The following is a 25,489-nucleotide window of genomic DNA, read 5'->3' on the forward strand; positions in this document are numbered from 1 at the left end:
ACCCTGCTGCCTTCCTTCTTTAGAAGATTCTGTAACTTCACTGGGCCCATCCAGACAAGCCAGGACAATCTCCCCATCTCCAGATCCTTAACTTAATCACAACTGCAAAGGCCCTCTGCCATGTGAGATAGGGTATTTGGACTTTCCAGGGATTAGGAAGTTGACATCTTTGGGGGCCATTTTGCTGCCTACCACAGTCTACACTCAGGCTCCGAAGGACTCACATCCATCCACATGCAAAATACATTCACCCCTTCACAACATCCTGCGAAAGTCTCAACTCATCACAGGGGAAATTAATGGTAGTTCACACTGAATGAGGGCATGCCATGGCGTTAGCCCACCTAATCTTCATACCAACCCAGTGGAGAGGTGAGAAATTCAAGGCTCAAAATGGCCAAAGTCGCCAAGTGATTGGCCTAAGCTGAGCCAGGATTTGAAACCAGGTATAACTGACTTACTCTGAACTAAGTTTAAGAACTTTCCGTATTTAAAGTTGGGTTTTGTAGAGTGGACCGAATTCAGAAAATCAAAAAGGAGAGGCGAGGGCTCTCTGGACAGGGGAAGGGCTGGAGCGAAGGCTCAGAGGCAGGAAAGCATACCCCACGTGCAGGAGTCTGCACATCAGCTTGGTTTGACAGGGACATGGAGCTCGTGAAGGGAAGCAGTGGGGACCAGACTTAAATATGCACGTGGGAATCACAGTGAAGTCCTTGAGTGACGAGCGACAGATCGAACCCTCTCCAGCAGGGATGTGCAAGAACTGAATCTCGGACTGAGCCATTCTGGTTGCTTTTCCAGAGATGTTTCATGAGGATGAAGTAAGATGGCATCTTGAACTAGGCATTCTTGTGCCTGTTTCATGTCTCCTCTGCTCAGGGAGATGCACACGTCATTGGGCCTCCCCTGCCTGTTAAATGAGCTTCACAAGGGCAGGGATGGCTGTTTTATTCGCTGCTATACCCCCAGCACTTAGAACACAGCTGGCACATAATAAATGCTTAATAAGTATGTGTTGGGTGAATACAAAGAGAAAAACAGTGTCCCTTTTTTTAACTTTCAAAGAAGGCTCTTTAAAACCTTTAAAGACCCCGTCGTGGCTCAGCAGAAAGGAAAGTAACTAGCATCCATGTGGATGTAGGTTCGATCCCTGGCCTTGCTCAGTGGCTTAATGGTCCAGCATTGCCGTGATCTGTGGTGTAGGTCGCAGATGCAGCTCAGATCCAGTGTTGCTGTGGCTGTGGCAGAGGCCAGCAGCTACAGCTTCAATTAGACCGCCTAGCCTGGGAACCTCCATATGCTGTGGGTGCGACCCTTAAAAAAAAAAAAAAAAAAAAAAAAAAGAGACAAAAAATAAAGAGGGCTCTTGATACATCAGGATCAATCATTTGGAAGCTCACTTTCGATTTGCAAGAGGACAGCCTGTTGAGAAAGGAGAAACCACTTGGCACTTAAGGTCCATGAAGACAAATTTGCAAAGTATCACCTAGCCTGGAAGAGGATAGAGAAGGGGATGAGATACCACCTGGGGGAGTCATGGGGTCTCTGAGGGGACTAGACTGGGGAGGGGGGCACATGGAGAGGAGTCTGCATGGAAGGGCCACTGAACTCTGTCCAGCAGCCCCAAGGATGTAGAGGGAGGCTGGTCAGGGCCTTCTGTCCACCCATGGCTGCCGAAATGGACTTGTCACACATGCCCTGTGCTGACGACCACTGCAGCTGTGATGTGTGCCATCTGCTGAGGGCATCCTTCCTGCTTCCCCTTTCTTGCTACCCTCAGATGGTCCATCCAGCTGCACAACCCCATCCAAATTCCAACAGTGTGGGATGTTCATAGCTTTTACCTGCCCACCCAAAGCCAGAAAGTCATGCCCTGACACCAAAAGGGAAGAGCTATCCCTCAGCATCCAGGCTCGAATGAGACAGGACAGGAATCAAACCCACTCCCACCACAGAGTATGGACGGCAGCTTAAGGCCTCTGAATAGTTTAGATTCTTTCCACACCCCAGCAGCCTCCCACTCTGCCCACAGCCCGCCCGGCTTTCAGGACACGCACATGAGCGCCACGAGCAGCAGAAAACACGCCACCTCTCTTCTCAACGGAAGCCGTAGAGGAGAATAAAGGAGAGAAACAGAAATCGGTGCCCAATCAAAGATAATTCACTGCATCTAAATAAGCAATCACGTTAAACACATTAGCCCACAGAGCTCCTATTGGGGCTACACGGGGAAGCCGAAAAGGGCCCAGAGCCCTGCCGTGATTTTGGAATCGTCCCCGGGCGGCAGGATCTTGTTAGAGCCTTTCAACTCAAATGGTGGTTCTGTGCAGACCTGCCTGAAATGTGGGTCTGACCCCATCATCCCACTGTTTAGACGATTCCCTAAGGTCTGGGGACAAAGCCCAGAGGCCTTGGTATGACAGCCAGGACTCCAAGCGGGCCAGCCGTGCCCACCTTCCCTCCTCTGCCCTGTGTGATGGCTAATGTCATGGGTCAGCTTGTCTGGGCTAAGAGATACTTAGTAAAACATTACTTCTGGGCACACATGTCTGTGAGGATGTTTCTGGAAGAGATTAGCATCTGAACCCATAGACTGAGGAAACATCACCCTCATCAATGAAGCGGGAGGGGCATCAACAAATCCATCAAGAGCCCGAATAGAAGGAAACTTCCTGGCTTCAGCTGGCTCATCCCTCTCCTCCTGCCCTCAGACACCAGCGAGCCTGGTTCTCGGACCTTTGAACTTGGACCAGGACTTACACCATTGGTCCCCCCCCGGATTCTTGGGGGGGACCAGACCTACCCCGCTGGCTTTCCTGGGTCTCCAGCTCGCAGACGGCAGGTGTTGGATTTCTCAGCCTCCATAATCATGAGCCAGTCCCCCTGATAAATCCCTTTCTGTGTATCTGTACGTGTCCTGTTGGTTCTGTTTCTCTGGAGGACCCTAAGCAATACGCACCCCACCCACGGGCCTGCCTCACCTCCCTCGGTACCCAACCAACCCCCCCATGGCAGGGTCTCTGCCTTTGTTTCCCGCCCACTCACCGCCGCCTTAACACACCTCCCTCATCTCTCCCCACTACACAATCTCCTACTCTCCTCTCAGACCTCACCTGAAAGCCACTTCCTCAGGGAAGCGTTGTGTACCTCCTGCCACAACCAAGCCCACATCATCTTTTCTCTCTCTTTCCCTCTCTCTCCATCTCTCTCTCTCCTCTCTCCTTCTTTCTCTTCTCTGGCTCCTTCTCTCTCTCTGTTTCTTCTTTCTCTTTCCCTCTCTCTCTCCTTCTCCCTCTTTCTCTTCTCCTCTGTCTCTCCTTTTCCTTTCTCTTCTCTCGTCTGTCTCTTTCTCTTCTCTCTCTCTTCTTCTTTCTCTCTCTCTGTCCCTCTGCCCTTCTCTCTCTGTCTCTCTGTCTCTGTCTCTCTTTCTCTGTCTGTCTGTCTGTCTGTCTCTCTCTATCACAAACTGTCTGGTCCTCTTCTTCTTTCTAGCTGTCACCAGATCTCAACCCTGGCAGTTTCTAGACCGCATACTCTACCTGGGGGTCATGCACAAGGCCCTCCACCCCACCTCCCAAGCACCCAGGGCAGGTCTTAAACACACAAAGGGGTTCAGAGCTCCCCAGTCAACTCAGGGCTAATGTCACCCCTCTGGGAACCATCAGCTGAGGGGAGAGAGCTGGCAGGGAGGACACCAGCGCTGTGGACAGAGTTCACCTGTCCTCAGCCCAGTTATAGCCAAGCCCAATCTGCATACTGATGATTTCCAGAGGCTTCCCAGGGGTCCACGGAAATGGCTGCTCAGGGAGACTTCTTCGGTTAAAGGGGCCTCCCAGATGGAAAAATGTCCAAAAAGAGCCCAGGACATGAAGAGCCCAGGACACCTTTCATGCCCCCTCCTCGCCATAGCCTTCAGAGGACTTGCCATATGAAAGGACTCTTCCACCATCCTGTTCCTTTGACAAGATTCTGTGCTCCCAGGGGGCCTCACTCTGAGTTCAGTAGTAGATGGAATTGCTCTTGGAATAAATGCTTCAGTGACTTCATCACTTCAGGGTTTCTGATTTTCAACCCTGCCCGTGGGTGGTGGGCAGAATTCTCACCCCTCCCTGTGCATACACGTCCTGGTACGGTCCCCTCCCCTTGAGCCTGGGGAGGACGCACATGAGATGGGGTAGCACTCCCATGATGAGGTCACTTTGAGTGAGTTCCTGAAAAGGGAGGAACTGGGCGGGCCTGACCTAATCAGGAGAGTGCTTTCAAACGGGGAGATCAGAGAGTTTTGCCTCCGCCAGCCTGGAAGTAAGCAAACAGCTATGGTGTTTTGCCTCCAGGGGCTGCCCAGCAAGAAGCTATAGGCAGCCTCGGGGAGCTGAGAGCTGTCTCCAGGAAACACCAAAGAGGAAAACGGGACCCGCAGTCATCAGGCCACCAAGAAACGGATTCAGCCAATATCCTGAAGGAGCTTCAGAGAGGACCCGGAGCCTCACTTGAGAATCATAACCCTGGCCAATGCCTCGACTTCTGCCCCATGAGACCTAAGCAGAGGCCCCACTGACCTCAACCCACACGCCCAACCCCAGGAGACCCTGTGATGCCACAGTGAGATCACAAGTCTGCTTTAAGCCACCAGGTGTGGTAATTCGTCCCGCAGCCAGAGCACACAGACCTCACTTGCTGTCCCTTTCCTTTACTCCGTATATATGCACACATAGTATATGCATCCCTGTAACATCCATGAATGGATACCCAGACTCCTGGCTCCTACTGCAGACGTCTGCACCCCGTCCAGGGTCAGCCCTCCTGGTTCCATCTCTGGCACGCCGTCAGGCTCCAGCACCCTCGTCCTCCCCCGAGACGCAAGCAAAACGAGCTTGTTTCCATCAGCTCTTTCCTCTGTGCAAACCCTGCTTCCCGCCCACCCTGTGCACAACCATAGCCTACACACGGTTAAGGTGTTCTTGTCATCAACCACCCTTCCTCGGAGGTGAGTCCCGGCCCAGTGACTAATGCCCTAACCCACTCTTTTCCACTCTGCTCCTGGGCGTGGTTCTAACACTGACTCAGCTCTCCTGGAACTGCAAGTCAGGACCCAGGAAAGGGGCAAGAAATCATTTGAGTGAATGGCAACCAGTAGGGTTTTTTTTCCTTTTTCTCTTATTTTCTTTTCAGATAAAGTGAATTCGAACAGAAACTATCAGAGCACCTTTCATACACTGCCTTCCATGTAGGAAGGGCTTAATGAAACTTGTGTTTCAGTGTGTGTGTGTGTGTGTGTGCGCACATGCGCACCCACACTGGGACACAATGTCAAATTAATTTCTTTTCTTTTTTTTTTAGGGCCGCACCTGTGGCATATGGAAGTTCCCAGGTTAGGGGTGTCAAATTGGAACTACAGCTGCTGGCCTACACCACAGCGCATGGCAATGCTAGGTCATTAACCCACTGACCAGGGCCAGGGATCAAACCCACAACCTCACCAATACTAGTCAGGTTCATTACTGCTGAGCCACAACGGAAACTCCCAAACTAATTTCTTATTGTGGGATAAGTTCCTAAAGTTTGAGAAATGCTACTCTGCTGTTTTATTGTTCTTGTTCGTTTGCTTGCTTAGAGTCTCTCTTGTTTACCACTGAATTTCCCAGAGCTTGAATATGGCTGGCACTTACTATATGTATATTGGATGGATGGATGGATGGATGGAGCGGGGAAGGGAAGAAAGAAAGACAGAAGGAAGAGGAAATAGAGAAACCAAGCCATAGGGTTCTCATGACTCTCAAAAACTGAAATTAAGGCTCTTGAAAGGGCCTCTTTAAAACCACATATGACTTTGTTGTGTGACAGCAGGAATTGACAGAATATTGCAGATCAACTACAATGAAAAAATAAAAATTAAAAAAAACCAAAAACACACAGAGTTGACAAGGGCTCAACTCTTGCAATAGAAACAGGAAGTAAAATAAGAGACACAACAATTGGAAGCAGGAAGATAAAACAATTACTTAGAGATCATATGCTTACAACTGGGAATATCCAAGGGAACCAACTGGAAAGTTCTTAGAATTAGCAAAAGAGCAAGAATTTAGAAAAGCATTTGGGTAGTAGAATGATGACAGAAGATCAATCGTTGCTGAACAAATACAGACGGTGGGAGAAGAATGCAGGCTGAGGGAAGGCTGCTGGGTTGGTATCTTCCATCTGGTTCAGGCCTCCTCTCCACTGTCTCCATCCACCCCCAAGGCTGGTCTGTGTGGACCACATCAGAGGGCTCCTGGACCTCTTGCTTCCAGGTGGTTTAGCCGATGGAGAACACCAGCAGGATGTCAGAGGGAGGGAGGAGAGATCAGGGTGTTTATTCCCCCACTTCCTTCCCTCCCTGTCTCCTCTAATAGGCTGGGTATCCCAACCCAAGGTTGCAGTGCCTGGCAAGGAGGCCCGCTCCACACAACTCTCCCTACCAGGTTCTGGTCTTTGCTGCCTCTTCCTACCTCTCGAACCTAAGGGTGCTAACTACCCCCTGCTATCAGCCCAGAGGCCATATATCTACTATCTTCTGATTTCCCTACAGTCTCCTTCTCCCACATCTTAGCAAACAGTCCATGTATAAACTCCCTTTGAATCACTCAATTTGAGTATGTCTGTTGTTTCCAGCCAGAACATCAAACCATATTGGGTGTGAGGATTCCATTCCCAATAACAAAAAACAAAAAAAAAAAATGGAGAAAGAGAGAGAGCAAAATACTGACCAAAAATGAATCAGACCTACCCAAGCGTGCCTGGATGGCAAGACCACAGGTGTAAAAACATCCATTCTTCCCAAATTAACTTATACGTTTAAGACAGTCCCAATCGAAATTCCAATTGGTTTTAGAAGAGGAGTGATGAGATTATTCAGGAAATTCCCTGGGTTAAGAGACAGCCAAGAATTCCTAAGAACCACAAGGCAAAGGAAGGCAAGCAGCAAGAAGAGATTTCCTATCATAAGGCTGCAGCCACAGGAGCATTTGAGAAGCCTAAGACGTGATGGGGAAACAAAGTGAAGTGTAGACATCCTTAGTCCACACCAGAGCACAGACAGAAACACTGATCACATGCTAAAGGAGGTGTCGTAAACCAGTGGGATAAGGAAAACTGCTCATAACCCAGTTTCGAGAAAATTGGTTGTTTATGGGAATATAATCAAGTTAGATCCTCATACACAGATCAAAATGAATTCCAAATGTGCATAGGATTTTAAATGTAAAAAACAGACCATGAATTCTTGAAGAAAATCTAGACAAAATTTTAGCTGATGCTAAGATAGAAAAGGCTTTTCAAGTGCGAAAAAAAAATCACCAAGAGATTGAATGAATTGATTACCTAAAAATGAAAAATATCTCTATTTCGAAACCATCATAAGCTCAATTGAAAAGCAAATAATAAACCTGGGAAATATCTGAAACAACTATGAGATCAGGAGTAACTTCTTTAATACATAAAGAATTCGTCCAAATCGATAAGAACATTAAAATGCCCCAATAAAAAAATAAATCCACAAATAACAAGTGCTGGAGGGGCTGTGGAGAAAAGGGAACCCTCCTGCACTGTTGGTGGGAATGTAAACTGGTACAGCCACTATGGAGAACAGTTTGGAGATACCTTAGAAATCTATACATAGACCTTCCATATGACCCTGCAATCCCACTCTTGGGCATCTATCCGGACAAAGCTCTACTTAAAAGAGACACATGCACCCGCATGTTCATTGCAGCACTATTCACAATAGCCAGGACATGGAAACAATCCAAATCTCCATCGACAGAGGATTGGATTCGGAAGATGTGGTATATATACACGATGGAATACTACTCAGCCATAAAAAAGGATGACATCATGCCATTTGCAGCAACATGGATGGAACTAGAGAATCTCATACTGAGTGAAATGAGCCAGAAAGACAAAGACAAATACCATATGATATCACTTATAACTGGAATCTAATATCCAGCACAAATGAACATCTCCTCAGAAAAGAAAATCATGGACTTGGAGAAGAGACTTGTGGTTGCCTGATGGGAGGGGGAGGGAGTGGGAGGGATCGGGAGCTTGGGCTTATCAGTCACAACCTAGAATAGATTTACAAGGAGATCCCGCTGAATAGCATTGAGAACTATGTCTAGATACTCATGTTGCAACAGAAGAAAGGGTGGGGGAAAAACTGTAATTGTAATGTATACATGTAAGGATAACCTGACCCCCTTGCTGTACAGTGGGAAAATAAAATTAAAAAAAAAAATGAGCTACGGACATTCACAGAAAAAATATAAATAATCAATAAACATCTGAAAATATGTTGAATAGCACCTTTTCCATATGGAATTGGCAATATTTTTTAAAAAACACGTTGGGGGTGAGGAACACAAAGGGAAGCAGAGAGCGAATGTGGGTTTTTTTTTTACAATTTTTCTTAAAAGCAATTTAACAAAATACACTGAGAACACGTCAAAATTTATACAGCATTATTTGCAACAGAAAAGAAATCAATCAAAAATGCCCAAGCAAAAAAAAAAAAAAAAAAAAACCAAGCAGAAGGGGAAATTATAAATAAATGATGGTCCAATCACAATATGGAATATTCTGCAAGCATTACATTTGATAATCTCAGAGACTTTTTAATGAGCACGGGATACATTCGAGAGGTAACTTTTTCTTTTCTTTTTTTTTTTTTGGTCCTTTTTGTCTTTTCTAGGGCTGCACCTTTAAGATATGGAGGTTCCCAGGGCAGGGGTCTAATCGGAGCTGTAGCCACGTCTGCAACCTACACTACAGCTCGTGGCTATGCCAGATCCTTAACCCACTGAGCGAGGCCAGGGATCAAACCCGAAACTTCATGGTTCCTAGTCGGATTCATTAACCATTGAGCCAGGACGGGAACTCCTCAGGAGGTAACATTTTAAAATCAGGAACAAAAAAGCTCTCTAAGGTATGATTTCAATTTTGTTTTGAAAGAGAACTATATGAAAACTGGAAAAATAAATAAATATCATGCTTTGGAGAAATACATATAGATGCAAAAGAAAAAGAAAAGCAGCAGTGAATACTGATTGCAGGTGATGAGAATCTGGTGGAGGGCAGAATGGAGAAAGGACAACTCTATAGTTAGACAGAGGTTTTTGCCAAGGACCTAGCTTTTGTCTGAGGTGGTGGGTCCGAGGGTTCTTATTACATTATCAAAAATAAAATCACTATTACGGTAAACCATATGAAGTTGCTACTAATCAACTGCTTTTGATCTTCAAAAATGGCCATTTTTAATAGTTCGCTTTAATGAATAGGCAGATGACAGAAGAACAAAACTGGCCATGACTGAACCAACACTGAGATTATGTCATGACTAACGGCTGTGATTAATCCAATTTTAAGAAGAGAAAAATTCGGGAGGCAATTCACTAAAATAAATGTTAGTGGTATTCAACTCCCAGTGGGATGACTAAATGCAATTATTCTTTTCTCCTTTATTTTCTACTTCCCAAATTTTCTGCAAGGAAAGTGGAATATCTTACAGACTTCAAAATATATATTGGTTTCCTTGTCTTTCTACCCTGCTCTAATACCCAGTCTGGCCTCCATGTGTTTGCTGGTGGGGGGGGAGGGGGGCAGTGGGATGGACTGGGAGTTTGGGATCGGTAGATGCAAATTATTACATTTAGAATGGATAACCAAAGAGGTCCTACTGTATAACATAGGGAACTATAGCCAATCTCTTGGGATAGACCCCGATGGAAGATAGGATAAGACAAAGAAAATGAATATATATATTCATATATATATACACGTTCATATATGTGAATATATGAATATATATATTCATATATGTGCGTTCATATATATATGTGAATATATGACTGGGTCACCATGCTGTACAGAGGAAACAGACACAACACTGTAAATCAACTATAATCATAAAAAAAGACATAAATCAAGGTTTGAGCCCTTGACCCCACCTACGGCTAAGGTACAAATTCTGGAGTGGTATAATGATTATTAATAATAAGGTAATATTGGCAACAACAGCTCATGGCCCTGGGCACGCCATGTGCTCTGTTTATCTCGCTAACTCCTCCCAACCACCTGTGAAGAAGGGGCTGAAAGCGTCTCCATTTTACAGAGGAAGAAACCGCGGCGCTGAGCAGTCAGTTAACCTGTCCCAGGTCACAGAGGGAGTGAGTGGCAGACCTGGGAGTTAGACCTCAGACTCCAGAGACCGCTCTCTCCGCTGGCACACAGACCACCTCGTCCTCTGGGAATAAATAGAAAGCCAAACGCAGTTTATTCTCATCAAACACCAAGGCCAGAGCGGCTGTGAGGAGGGGGCTTAGTCCCCCGCAGAGAGCAGCTGTCTCTGAGACCCCAGAACGTGGGCTGAGAAGGAGTGCGCCCCGGGGGGCAAAGAGCAGGGCGCCCCGTCAAACACCAACTGCGGCCGCCTCTCTGGTTCAGAGCCTCCACTGTGAAATGAAGCATATAATAGGGTCCCTGGACACTGTGAGTCATGCCTGAAACATTTAACTTAAATCAGACTCAAATTCGATTCCTCAGAAACGAGCCCAGGGCTCTCAAGGTGCTGCTGCTCTCCAGAGTTGTCCCCAGTAGCGTGAACCCCTGGCATCACGACTCACTCCAATCAGGAGAGCAGGGCCCTCGGCCTCCTCCCCCTCCCCTGCCCCTCTCCACCAGCTCCCCCCTCACACCCTCTCTGGCTCCCCCTTCACACCCTCTGTCCCCCCACCAGCTTCAAAGTGGAATGTGCCTCCTATTCTTGCACAGCTGTTACTGTGTCCCTGGGCCCTTGCCAATACATGCAAGTACATGCACACATGTGTGCACACACGTGCACACTCATGTAGGTACATGCACAAACATGCACACACTTGTGCAAGATACCACCCTTCAAGTCTCAGCCTACATGTCAGGAGAAGAGGAAAGCCTTGGTGATACCCTTTCTCTGGGCCTGTGTGGGATCTCCTTGTTACAAATTCTTGCAACCATGTCTAGTTTTCCTTTCAGCTCTGACCACAGTTTCAATTAAATATTTCCCTGGGCAAACAGCTATTTAACATCTGTCTCTCTCACCATCCATGAGCTCCATGGGGGCAGAGACCTTCTGTCTTGCTCACCAAGCACATATCACAAGAGTTAGGGTACATGGAAGTCAATGAATAATACTGAGAGGGAAGGAATTATACCCATTTTAAAGATAGAGATGTTGACCCCAGCCTGAATCAACAATCACCAGGACTCAGCCTTCTAAATCCTAAAAGTGACAGACATTTAATTCATTAACATTTATTATGAACTTTTTCAAACATACACACAGAAAAGCAAGCATGACCAGACCCCCACGTAGCCATCGTCCAGCCCCAACTGCTCCCCATTTCCTGCAGTTCTTGTTTCATCTGCCCACCCTTCCCACTTTGGTTCATTAGCTGGTTGGTTTTCTCAGAATATTTCCAAGCAAATCCCAAACATGATGTCATTTACCCATAAATGCTTCAGTGTGTATTCCTAACAAGTTAAAACCTTTCAGTACATAACCATGATATCATTATCATCCTCAACTTAATTAATAATGATCCCTTAATAAAAACAAATGAGTTCAGGTCTCAAATATACCTTTTAATGTTTTTTTTTTCTTTTTTGCTTGAATCAGGATCCTAAGAAGGTCCACACATGGCATTTGAGGAGTCTCTTTTTCATTTGTAACAGTTCTCCTGTTCGTCATGTCCTTCATTCGTTGAAGAAACTGGGTCACTTGTCCTTGTATATTTCATCTTCAGAAATGGTCTTCCTACCTCAAATCAATATGTTTAGAGGGAAACTGCAACGGGGGGCTGCTGACGTGGCATCCTCCCTCTGCCGGGACTCCTGGGAGGGAGTCCTGCCTCTGGACCCTGCACATGTCACCGACCTTACATCCGCTTGTCGTTTCAGGTCTGCTCAGGGCAGAGGACACTTGCTTGATCCTATTCTGGTAAAGTGGATGCCAACACTCAGAGTCTGGGAACAGTCTAGCGCTTGGGACCCAGAGGGGCTGCAGCGCCAGAAGACAGCACAGAAAAGCCAGACACCTTGGTCTTTAAAGATAAGAAGCTGATGCGAACTACAGAAAGGCTAGGAGGTGGGAGTGTCTCCAGAGGTGTTTGATAGGACTCTGGACAGAGTGGCTATCCAAACTCCCTTCCAGCAGAGCGTCTCTGTAAATCACGATGGAAGTTTACCTCTCTGACACAAGCAAGTTCAAGAAATCAATCTACTCTCTCTGCTGGAGTCTCTGGACTTCAAGGAGATAATAAAATGTTCCAACTAAATAGAAATCATATTTATCTTTGGTTTTTCTCGGTTAAGCCAAGACCCAGATGAGCCCATGACTACAGGGCAGAAGCCCCGAATCTAACACTGCATGGAGGATATTCATTCATCCATTGCGCCACCTGCCAACCATCCTGTTGTCTGTGATAAGTTCCGAGCTCGTGGATGTAGGGATAATGATAATGGCAATGACATCTAACCTTCATGCACATTTTCCCACATGGTGTCATGCAGATGCTTCGTTTCCTTTACCCACCGCCATGAGGCTTACCCACTGAGGAGAGATACTGATAAGCCCAGTGTACTGGTTATCTATGCCATAGAACAGAGTCTCATGAACTGAAAACAACAGCATTTCATATCTCTCTGTTTCTATTAGCAGTCTGGTCACAGCTTAACTGGTTCTCTACTCCTGGCTCTCACTAAGCTGCATTTGAGATGTCACTGGGGTTGTGGCCTCATCAGAGACTCAACCGGGAAAGACCTGCCCCCAAACTCCCTCAGATTGTGGGCAGAATGTACTTCCTTGTGGCTATAGGACAGGGGCAGGGGCAGTAATTTCTTTCTGGAGGCCACCATAACCCCTAGAGGCTGCCCACAGTTCCTTTCCATGGAGAAAAAAGAATGTATACATGTATGTGTGACAGGGTCACCTTGCTGTATAGTAGAATATTGACAGAACACTGTAAACCAGCTATAATGGAAAAAATAAAATCATTATTTAAAAAAAAGAATTGGGGACTTGGAGCAGTGGGAGCAGTGGGAGGAAAGTGGTAGGCAGAGGACAGCACCATAAGACTATAAGTGACCCTGAATGGACCTGAGGTGGCCGGTTAGGATGTTACAGCAAGAGATGGAGTAGAGATGTGGTGACAAGAAGAAAAGACAGATTTGAGCTACGCTGGGAGGAAAGTCAAAGAGTTTTAATAGAAATTGAGAGCCAGATCCCATAATGGGGGAGGCGGGCAGGGGTGTTATCAACTGCCTTGTTATGATTTTAAATCCATGTTTTGACAATCATGGAAATTTACATGCCACTTTCAATAACAAGCAGGATCGCTAAAACTTTTTCTAAACTCTCGGTAAGAAACACCAATTTGGAGGGTTCAAGCTGGAGGAAGAAAGGCTCAGTGATCTTACTGTTGCTTCTGCAGCAAATGTTACAAAATTGTTATTGCATGAAGAGGGTATCAAAGAGGATGCAGCCAAAATGTAGGGAAAAGGCTAATACATAAAAACAAGAATTGGGGATTTTTTAAAATATTTATTAGCTTTTAAAATTTTATAACTCTTGGTCATTTGTTTTGTCATTCTAAGAAAATACTCAATCTCGAACTTAAAAATAAAAACAAACAAAAACCAGGAGGTTTGACCAGCAACTTGAGAGTTGTTCTATCTGGGCAAGGCTACCCTTTGCTGACCTAATAGCGCTTTGAAGATCTCGAGACACCTGCTCCTGCCACGGGCAGGCTACTCACTCTTGGATGGCATCAATGTAAAACCCTGCAGCAGGCTCAGGAAGTGAAGGGATGGAGACGGCTGTTCTCTGTGGGCAGCGGCACAAGCCCCGGAGTAATAACCCTCCGAGCCACCAATGGTACTGTCACCTGCTAGCAGCTGATACCCAGTTTTTTGTTGGAAGGACTGGTTCTTCCGGGATCCAGCTCATAGAAAGGTACACCAAAACAAAACTACATTTGGACTTCCTTCTTTCATCTCCTCTTTACCAGGAACAATAGTGTCATTAATCTATCATTGGTTTATGTGTTACTTCTTTATTGGCTTATTAAGAGACATTACCCTGTAGGCTATTGGTTTGTGAAATATTATTACTATGAATCATAATTCCCGCAGTGAACCTGTGTCAAATAAATTCCTGGCAAAGACAATCACAATCTCCGAGCATAATTTGCCCTGAACGGAACAAGGGGCACAGTGACGCCTGGTGGGTTAGAGAGTCAAAAGACGGAGTTCCCATTGCGGCTCAGCCATAATGAACCCGACTAGTATCCATGAGGATGTGGGTTCAATCCCTGGCCTCGCTCAGTGGGTTAAGGATCTGGCACTGCCGTGAACTGTAGTGTAGGTCACAGATGCAGCTTGGATCCCGCATTGCTGTGGCTGTGGTGTAGGCCGTCAGCTATAGCTCTGATTTAACCCCTAGCCTGGGCACTTCCATATGCCACAGGTTCAGCCCTAAAAAGCAAAACAAATCAAAAAAAAAAAAATCCCAAAAACAGATAGTCAAAAGAGGGCAGAGAATGGAGCCATGTTTCCCTGGAAATTACTTAAAAGACATTGTTAAACTCCTGTGCTAAGGGAATTAGCCAGACCCCAAAAGACAAACACTGCATGATTCCACTTATATGAGGTACCTAGAACAGGAAAATGCATAAAGACAGAAAACAGAATGGTGGTTACCAGGGCCTGTGGGAGGAGGGGAGGGGGAGTTAGTCCTTAACAGGTGCAGGGTTTCTGTTTAGAAGTTGAGAAAGTTCTGGAAATGGACAGTAGTGATGCAACACTGTAAATGAACTTAATACCACCAAATGGTACACTTCAAACAGTTAGAATAAGTTTCATGCTGTGTGTATTTACCCCAACTACAAAGGACAGGGAAAAATACGTTTTATGTCGTGTGTATTTTACCCCAACTCTAAAGGAGGAGGAAAAAGGCTTTTCTTTTGGGAAAGACAACAGGGGGACATTGGAAGCAAGAGCACAACTGAGCGTCCTCCAAACATCGGCGTCCCGGTCCACTCCCCTCCAACAGAACCGACATTCGCAGGACGAAACCCAAGGTGCCAGTTCTCAGAAAGTGACAATCTAATGGATGTCCCTGGTCATCAGCTCCCTCCAACTCTCTTCAGACTTTGTCAAAATCAGAATCCATATGTATTTGCTTAATGACTTAAGGGGCAGGAATAAACGCAGAGAAGGGAGGGCTACCGCCTTGCAAACCTTCCTGCAGGGCTGCCTGGATCGGCCCCGCTCTCTTAGGAGGCCAGGCCTGACCCCTAAGCATTCATTCAATTGATTGATGGATTAGATGAATCACTCTGGGGCTTGAGGTTATACCCATGTCCAGTGCTGGGGGCCAGTGACTCAGAACAGCCACAGCTTAGTGCTCAGAGCCCATGGGCTGGGGAGACAGGAAGAGACCGAGAGGCCGTTCCCGTCCCTCTGGGAGCCACCTCCAGGCAGAGGCCCCAGATTCAGGGCTCCCCCCTGATGACAGTCTTAGATCCTGGGCTCCCACTCCAGCTGACTTTTGGCCATTTCTTCTCGAAGGTCTAACCTGCACCTCAGGGTTACCGCATCCCACTCAATATCTCTCTAGTGCTCCACTAAATTTGCAATGAAAGAATGAGATCAGCCTGGCCCGTGTGTTGCAAAATGAATAGATAAATCCATTACAAAGACAGTGGGCAACTTGAGCTGCTGGGCATGGGGCAGGCAGGGTCTGTGAGGTGTTCCTGCCGCCGTCATGGGCTCCGGGGTGATTCCCCAGCAAACCCGAAACAGACTTAGGGTGGGTTTATTGGTCCAGGTGGTTGCATTTGTTCCTGCATCTGCATTTGTTCGTCTCCTCCATGGATAAAAATTGAGGGTTGAGGGAGCTTCAGAAACATCCCAAGTGCAGTAGACAGAGTAATGACCCCAAAGATACTGTTCTGGGTTGAACTGTGTCCCGCGAAGATGTCCAAGTCCTGCCCCCACCAACCCCGTACTTGTGAATGTGACCTTCTATGGAAATACGGTCCTTGCAGATGTCCAAATCAAAATGGGGTCATCAGGGGGAGCCCTAATCCACGACGGCTGTGTCCTCATAGAAATGAGAAATCTGGACAAGGAAGCGGACATGAACAGAAGGAGGGCGATGTGAAGATTCAGGGTGACCACCATCTACAAGCCAAGGGAGGCCGGAGACGCTCCAAAGCTGGGGGAGGAGCGCGGAATAGAATCCTCCAGCCCTCAGAAAGACCCACCCTGCTGGCCCCCCCAGAACAATGGGAAAGCCCTTGCTGTCGTTTATGAGCCACCTGGTGTATGGTATTTTGTTACAGTAGCCCAGACAGACTAAAGCAGAAATTGGTACCAAGAAGTGGGGGTGCCATGGTAACTGACACCTAAGAACAAGGAAGTGGCTTTGGAAGTGGGTAATGAGTAGAGGCTGGATGAGTCTGAGGGGCAGGTCTACACAGCTGTGAACTGCCCACTGAGGGCGATTCTGGTGAGCACTCAGAAAGAAAAGAGGAGAGTTTTAGAGCAAGCCTCAACCCTCTTATTTTTGGCACGGGGGTGGGGGGATCCATGAGTGTGGCATGTGGACATCTCCAGGCCAGGGATCAAACCCGTGCCATAGCAGCCACCCAGGTCCTTAGCCTGCTGTACCACACGGGAACGCCAGCCTCAGCCTTCTCAGAGAATACCTAAGGAATCATGACAGGATGCTGGGAGAAATACGCATGGGAAAGGCCATTCTGATGGGGACTCAGGCAGACATGAGGAAACTGGAGCAAAGGCAATCCTTCTTATAAAGTGGCAAAGTTTGGCTGGATGGTGTCTGTGTCCCAGAGCTCCATGGAAGGCAGAACTTGCAGGTGATGATACTGGATATTCAGCTGAGGAGACCTCTGAGGAAAGTGTTAAAGGAGCAGCCAGGTTCCCCCGACAGCTGAGAGTAAAACATGAGAAGAAAGAAATAATTTGAAGATGGAATTATAAAGCAAAAAGGAACCAGGAGTTCCCATTGTGGCTCAGCGGGTTAGAACTCAATACAGTCTCCATAAGGATGTGAGTTCCATCCCTGGCCACGCTCAGTGGGTTAAGGATCCGGTGTTGCCACAAGCTGAAGTGTAGGTTGCTGGTGGGGCTCCGATCTGGTGTGGCTGTGGCTGTGGCGTAGGCCGGCAGCTGCAGCTCCCATTCAACCCCTCACCTGGGAACTTCCATATGCTACAAATGCAGCCATAAAAAGAGAAAATTAAAAAAAAAAAAAAGGAACCAGAACTTAAAGATTTGGACAGATCTCAGCCTATGCATGCTGAAAAGAAGGAGAAAGCATGTTTGGGAGACATCCCTCAGGGTGGGGCAAGTGGCCATTTATAAGAAGATGAGCAGGGAGCAGAGGCTCAGCAGAAGCCAGGAGCTTGTTCAAGACACTGGAAGCATGACTCATGACCATAAATGCAATTCAGAGATCCTCAGAGCTGCCATTCCCATCACAGGCCACAGCAACTCCCTAAGAGCCCCCGGAAGGGAACACAGCCCTGCCTACGCCCTTGACTGCAGCCCCAGAACACCCATTTTGGACTTGTGACCTCCAAAAATACAAGAGCATAAATTTGTGTTGTTTTAAGCCACCACATTTGTGGTCATTTGTTACAGCAGCAGTAAGAAACCTAATGCGCCAAGTCTCTTTAGAGCTTCATGCAAAGTGGTGTTCATCAGAAAAAACAGTGTAATGGAGTTCCCATAGTGGCTCAGCGGCTAACGAACCCGACCAGCATCCATGAGGCTGCAGGTTCAATCCCTGGCTCGCTCAGTGCGTTAGGGATGCAGCGTTGCCATGAGCTGTGGTGTAGCTTGCAGACGAGGCTCAGATCTCACGTTGGTGTGGCTGTGGTGTAGGGTGTCGGCTACAGCTCCAATTGGACCCCTAGCCCAGGAACCTCCATATGCCGCAGGTACAGCCCTAAAAGACAAAAAGATGAGAGAGAGAGAGAGAGAGAGAGAGAGAAAGAAAGAAAGAAAGAAAGAAAGAAAGAAAGAAAGAAAGAAAGAAAGAAAGAAAGAAAGAAAGGAGGGAGGGAGGGAGGGAGGGAGGGAGGGAGGGAGGGAGGGAGGGAAGGAAGGAAGGAAGAAAGGAAGGAGGGAAGGAGGGAAGGAAGGAGGGAAGGAAGGAAGGAAAAGACAAGACAACACAAGACAAGACAAGACATGACACTGAATGTGTTTGGTCGCATTTCTAGGAAACGTTCCTGCAGTCTGATTGGGATGGCGTGCAGCATAAAGGGTGGAAAAGGAGAAAACATTGCACCAGCTTCCTCCCAGCCAGGCTGCTGGATGGAGAGACTACCCTAGGGCAAGTCTAGCTTCAGGTACAGCATAATCAGGCCTCAAAAAATACCACCAGGATCCAGTCTTCACTCTCCATGTCTAGGCTCTGCTTCCTCCAGGCCCTGGCATCCCCTCATAGTGGCAAGAGAGCTGCCTCAGCCCCAGCATCACATGCATTCTCCTTCAAGTTCAGTGAGGGAAAAAAGTGGGCATCTCTCTCCCAACCCCCTGGCTTTGCTTAAGCCACATGCCCATTCTAGAACAAATCCTTTGGTCCAAAGAATGCAGTGTGGTGACTGGCTTACACTCAAGTCCAGTGCAGGGAAACAGTGGCATGGTCAATGGGTCAACAGCCAAATGGACAGAGTGGGGAGGGCAGGACAGGTAATTTGGGGAGAAAGTAGCAGAGTTTAGGTATGTGAAGCTCAGGAGTTTGTCTTATATGTTGGGGCCACTAGGAGGGGCCAGCTGGGTGGCGGAGCAGGAAGGGGGAGGGTGTTACCTGTCTAAGCCTATTTTCCTGTTCTTAAGAGCCCTCATGATGCAAATGCTCTCGGGACCCTTCCCCAGCCCCCACCAGAGGTCATTCAGTGAAGGAGGACGATGCCCTCACCCCTCAGCCTTCCAGAACCTAATTCTTGTCTTCCACATCACACCTACGGATTTTGGCTTCTATGCAAGTCTCCTGTCGCTAGCTTTGACCTCTTCGTTGGTGATTATTAATAAGCCTAGATAAAGCCAACTACTCTGCCCCCCCCCATCCTACCCCCCAAAAAGTTACAGATTTTCAAAGTTCAAAACGGGATCTATAAATGACTCTGTCTTGGCAAACACAGTCCCTCCTCTAGACAACTGTTGAACTGTTGGCAGCAGCTTAAAAGAGGCATTCATTTCCTCCTCTCTTTGCATCTGTGGTTTAGATGTGCAAAAATATGGTTCAGCATTTTTACTCTAAATCTCGACACACTCCTTCCCCCACTTGCCTCCCCAGCAGAGGATGAGGCCAATCAATCAGGCATTCTATCAGCCGGGTTGGCCTGACCATTTCAATAGTGGTGCTGATTGAGGGATTCACAGAAAACAGACAAGGTCACTGCTAAAGTGCAGGGTCAAGGGTGGCCCTAACAAATAGCCCATTAAATGGGACGGTTCTCACCTCTCTTTCCTGAGGGGGGGGGAAAAAAAAACACAGAGAAAAGCTGCAACCACACAGATAATGGGATGGAGTGGTGAGGAGCCTTCCAGCCAATTCTGTCATGTCCATGTCATTTTGGCTTATAAAGGACACTGGCAGCCCCTTAGGCAGCTGATCCAGGTAATTTAAGGGGGGAAAAGCAGCATGGCTCTTTGAGGGGCCTGTACTCTCCATGTCACCTTATGGATACAGACCTCCTCATTACTAATGTCATCATTGGTTGGTATTTAAGCACCTTCTGCTCAGAGGCTGGTTTTCACAGCCCATAAGATGCACTGGGGGTCAGGGAAGGTTTTGATTCAATATCTGTGGGAAATTGGAAATTTTCAGTGTACATGTGACCTCGAAGGCTCTGAGAAGGGCTGCAGAAAGGCCGTCTGTGCAGTGTCAGGAGTAACAGCTCAGTATCAGGAGTAAAGCATACTTAGCTTTTAATTCTGCCCTTGCCCCTCCCTACTGTGTAACGCTGCAGGGTGTTGTGAGAATTAAATTCGAGGGGAAAAACCATACGGCCTAGAGCATGGTAAGCACTTAACACATATTTACTATGAAAATCATTGTTAATATTGAACCCAGCACTTATCACAACGCATTTGACTATTCTTTCCTTCTTTCATGGCAGCGCCTGTTATAGCTATGAAACTGGTTTCCCTCAAAAGGGTATTTGGGAAAGACTGCAGTAAATGGTTTCATTCTAACTTGACAAACAGGCACATAAGCCAAAGCATGAGCCAGGCACTATTCTATGTGCTTTACATGAATTAACCCACTTAATCCTCACAACCACCCCAGGAATGATGAATATACACATTTGGACGTGAGGAAATCTAGGCATTGGGAGATTAAGCACCCGGTGCAAAGTCACACAGCTAGTAAGCGGCTGGCCCAGGGTCTAATCCCTGTCTTTTATGTGGGGGCCAAAAAACTCAAATCCTGGGAACCACTTGAAGCTATTTCCCAAGATCCATTTTTTCTTCTCCCCAAACTGACATAAAACCTCATTTTTATCAGGTCCCTCTTTTGCTCAAAGCCCTAGAATTTCCTCTTCACCGCCTCTGGCGCTAAATTCAAAATCATTCTGATTCTAGGCTCTCAGTCTGCCCTTCCTCGATCATCCCTCTGCTTGGCTTACCTTATCTCCTCCTGACAAACTCATATTCATCCTTCAAAACCCAGCTTAAAACTCACTGCTTCTGGAAGCCCTCTCTGAACATCTCCACCCAGGACAGAGTTACTGCCTCAACTTTTATACTCCCTTTCAGCTTTGGAAGAACCTCTATTGGTTGGCATTTGCTAGATTTTATTGCCCATTGCATCCATGCTAGTGGACAGAGCCCCCCCCCCCCAATCTTCTGGCACAAGCCCTGATTTTCTGTTCCCAATCTAGTCCTTGAAGGGGGTAAACTGACCCTCCTACTAACCGTGGAAGGAGCCTGTGACCCATGGGTGGCCAGTCAGAGCAATACAGCACCCATGGCTACAGTATTGCTTAGAAGTGATCATGTGACCCAAGTGAAATCAATGAGACTGAATCCCAAGACTCCTGATACACTGGCCTGGACACATGCACTTGCTTCCTGCAGAAATATAGAGCCAAGACACTAAAAAGCCTGACACCACTAGGCCACCTGGTAGAAAGGCATTCCTGAAAGTGAAGCCAGCACAGAGGAGAGTGGAGAACTGGAAAAGGAGGAACAAACAAACTTGAGTCCCAGTGACGTTGGCAAGCCTCTGGATCAAGCCTTACCTGAAGTAGCTCTATTCCTTAGACACCTCAACTATGTAAACCAAGAAATTTTTTTTTCAACTAAAGAGGGTTAGAATTACGGTTCTGTCACTTGTAACCCATGGACTCTTGACTAGCGCAATTCCTAGACCTTAATTGAGTTCCCTAAGATTAATCCTAACTCACCTTCCCAGGGCCTGTGGCATAGCCTAAAATATCCTGCAAACATATGTTGCCATGAAATTCAATTTGAACATTTCCAAATGTTTGCTTGAGCACAAGCTCAGTTGATCCTGGGGACTTAGTGTGCAGTCATATCCCCATTTCACATAAGGGGAAGTGAGGCCAGAAGGTTTAAGAAACTTGCTCCAAATAATCAAAATGCCCATCTGTGCTATGTCTTTAATAATGTTCCTAGTGTTTTTCAGTCTCTTTACAGTTGGTATTTCATCAGTGCCCGTTGCCCCCGTGTTGGCATTCTGCTGTCCTGGTTCCACAGAGACTGAGTTCTAGCAAGCGAGGCAGTACCAGCTCAGGTCTAAATGGCTGTCATCTTTCAGGCTTAGTACCTTTCTCTCCCAGCCTACCTTTCTGGCAGGGCTAGAACCTGAATGAATGAACACAATCCACTTTTTCCCCCAAGCTGCCACCACCGCTGCCCCCAGCTCCTGAGCCCATTTGAGAAAGACACACACACACACACGCGGGCGCCCTTTATACCTCATGGATTTCAGATTCCACCAGGCCCTCAAGGTTGCCTTGAAATCCTTCTGTTTCCCTAAGAATGAATGAAGACTTGTTGGCTGTGTCTCTACGGCTTTGGAAATCCAGCTATTTCTCAGCAGTTGGAGTGTGAAATTAGGCAGATGGAACATCCAGATAACGGACAGCACTGCATCTGGAAACCATGGCATCAAACAGACAGTCAGAGCTGGTTGTTCGAGTGTGTGGGCAAAGAAGGCATTAATTCCAGGCCACTCATGATCACCAATGCAGCCCCCGCAAAGCAGGAAAAAGCATGAACCCTGCAGTCTCTAGGCTCTGATCCCACCCCTACCACTCACTCTCTGTGTGATCTTAAATGGAGACTTCAGATTGGCATTTTCCAGCCCCTAAAATGTGCATAAAATACCTCCAAGAAATGCTTGGAGGATTTGGAGAAATAAACCACAGTGGCACATTGCAAGCACTCAATAAATTATCTGATGTTTGCTCTTTAATTTTCTTGAACATAAAAAGACATGCACACCCTTGCCAACTGAGTCGGAACACAGGTTTTACAAATAATTAAATGAGGTCAGCGCGATTTCATTGAAGCCGCTCAGGCAGCTTCAGTGATAAATAAGGCAACTTTTTACAAGCGCGTCTATTAGAACCTTAAATTAGTCAAACATAAGGAAGCACACAAGAAAAATACAGACTAGGAGGTGAAGCCCGTTTGCCAATCAGAATGCTATAGAAATGGCCACAGATTGCAAATCATAAATTCCATTTTCCAGCAGCTCTGTTATATGCAGATACCAGAAGGCAAATAAAAGCATACTTAAAGATGGTGTTGGCAATGTCTCTTTTTCAAAAAAGACAAAAATGGCATGATTTCACAGCACCAAACTCAAACAAGCGGTAATATATAATATCAGACCCAAAATTTCTCAAAGCACTGAATAATGATTGAATAGCAGCTGAACTGGAACCATTCAAGCATTTCAAAAGAAAAAGACGTTGAGTCCTCCGTCACTGCATGAGAGATGATTCCCTTCAAATAACACCCAAGTCTCTGTTAACTCTTAGGGGACCCAATGACAATATCATGTTTCCAAGATGCCCCAAAAAACAGCCCGAACCTTTGTGGAGGTGGGGGAACACGACTCTGTCCAATCTTCTCAGCAAGGGAGTGATTCTCTTTTCCTTCTCTCTGTGCCTGTGGCATGTGGAAGTTTCTGGGCCAGGGATCAAACCTGCACTACAGTAGCGATCTGGATCCCTAACCTGCTGCACCGCCAGGGAACTCTTCCTCGGCAAAGGGGTGATTTCTCATCCCAGAGGCAGGTGGCAATATCTGAGGACATTTTTGGTTGTCACAACTGGAGGAGATGGGAACACTACTGGCATCTCTAAGGTAGAGACCAGGGGTGGTGCCAAACTTGCTAGGGGCACAGCAAGGCCCCCACCACAAAGAATGATCATCAGCCCCAAATGTCAACAGTGCTGAGGTCGAGAAGCCCTACTCTGGAGTTAGCCAGGCTGCTTTTTGGTGGCGTGAGCCTGAGGGGTCATATAACCTCTCCAAAACTCAGTTCTCTCCTTTGTCAAATGAAGGGACATCACAGGACGTACCTTCTAGGGCTGCTGAAGGTTTTGATGAGATATTAATAATAATAATCGCTACCATTCAGCAAGCTCTGGCTTTGCACCAGGCATTGTGCCAAGAGCCTGTATGTACTATCTGATTCTATATTTATAGCAACCCTATGAAGTAAATAACATGGCAAAGAATTCCCTGCTGGAGGGAGAGCAAGCTCCAAACCTCAGCAGCCTGTCTTGGCCTCTTCATTCTCCGGATTTGCAGTGTGGTCCACAGACCCGCCGCTTGCGAGAGATGCAGAATCTAAGGCCCTGCCCCCACCCAACCAACGGAGTCTGAATCTGCATTTTGGGCAGATCTCCAAGTGACTCAAGAGTTTGAGAGGCAATATGCTAAGGACAGTGCCTGGCCCCAAAGTAAACACAGAGTAAATGTTGGTTACGTGCACTGTCTTCACTCTGTGTGGCCTACAGAGAGAGTCGCTAGGGGAAAGTCAGGCTCGGAGGCACAATGCACACGGATATAGCAAAGATCTCACTACAGAACCTTGTCCATACCCACACCCCCAAGGGCACGGGGTCTGCCCCGCCTTTCAGGAAGTCTCTCTCGATAGGGATAAAGGCCAGCTGTCAGGAGGAGAAGAGCTGCAACCCCAATCCCGACCTTCTGACTGCTCGGCCATCATTCCTTCTTCCAGAGCTTATCTATTTCACACTATGGGGCAAATGACTCATGACAAGTCTGCCTCTCCCAGGGATTCTTGCAAAGCTCAAACCCTGCTTTCTTGCTTCTGTTTGATGGAAAAACCCAGACCTCTGGTGCTGAACCTCAAGCTCTGGGCCGTGCCCTCCTCGCATTAGCCACTCCAGGGTGTCATCACAGGATGATGACATCAAAAGCCACACTCTGTCCCTCTTGTTTTTTCTAATATTATATAAATGACGCATGGGTGCCTCCTCAGCATAAAACATTCAAGTTAGGAGTTCCCGTCATGGTGCGGCAGAAGTGAATCCGACTAGGAACCGTGAGGTTGTGGGTTTGATCCCTGGCCTCACTCAGTGGGTTAAGGATCTGGCATTGCTGTGAACTGTGGTGTAGGTTGCAGATGCAGCAAAGATCTGGCGCTGCTATGGCTCTGGCGTAGGCCGGCAGCTACAGCTCCGATTGGACCCCTAGCCAGGGAATATCCATATGCCGCAGGTGCGGCCCTAAAAAGGCAAAAGATGAAAATAATAATAATAAATTTTAAAAAATAAAACATTCAAGTTACACACAGGTGGAGACGGTACCAAGCAAAAATCCTTTTCATCAAAGAAGCCATAAAAGGCTCAAAGCAGAAACCCAAGACCCAGGGGAGTTCCCGTTGTGGCGCAGTGATTAACGAATCTGACTAGGAACCATGAGGTTGCGGGTTTGATCCCTGGCCTTGCTCAGTGGGTTAAGGATCCAGCGTTGACGTGAGCTGTGGTGTAGGTCGCAGACACGGCTTGGATCTGGCATTGCTGTGGCTCTGGCAAAGGCCGGGTAGATACAGCTCCGATTCAACCCCTAGCCTGGGAACCTCCATATGCCGCGGAGTGGCCCGAGAAATGGCAAAAAAGACAAAAAGAAAAGAAAAGAGAAAAGATAAGAAAACTCCAGACCCAGACTGCCTGTATTTGAATGCTGGTTTCTCTCCTCACAAGCTGTGTATTCTCCTCTCTGTGATTCAGTTTCCTCATCTGTGACTCCAAGATATACTCAAGCATTAAATGTGACAATGTCTGAGAAATGCTTAGCTCAGAGCCTGGCAGACATGATGTTTTAGGGACCCCTGTTGCTCCTGCATCCCTCGCCCGAGGTGAACCCCCTT

General features: G+C 47.0%; 1 protein-coding gene across 6 annotated transcripts in view; it reads right to left on the reverse strand.

The window, feature by feature from the left end:
* RBFOX1 (RNA binding protein, fox-1 homolog 1) overlaps positions 1-25,489 on the reverse strand; it is a 2,271,070-nt gene that overhangs the window by 2,130,763 nt on the left and 114,818 nt on the right. The window lies entirely within an intron of this gene.

This window comes from Sus scrofa, chromosome 3, assembly GCF_000003025.6.
Source record: "Sus scrofa isolate TJ Tabasco breed Duroc chromosome 3, Sscrofa11.1, whole genome shotgun sequence".
In the NCBI taxonomy this organism is placed as follows: domain Eukaryota; kingdom Metazoa; phylum Chordata; class Mammalia; order Artiodactyla; family Suidae; genus Sus; species Sus scrofa.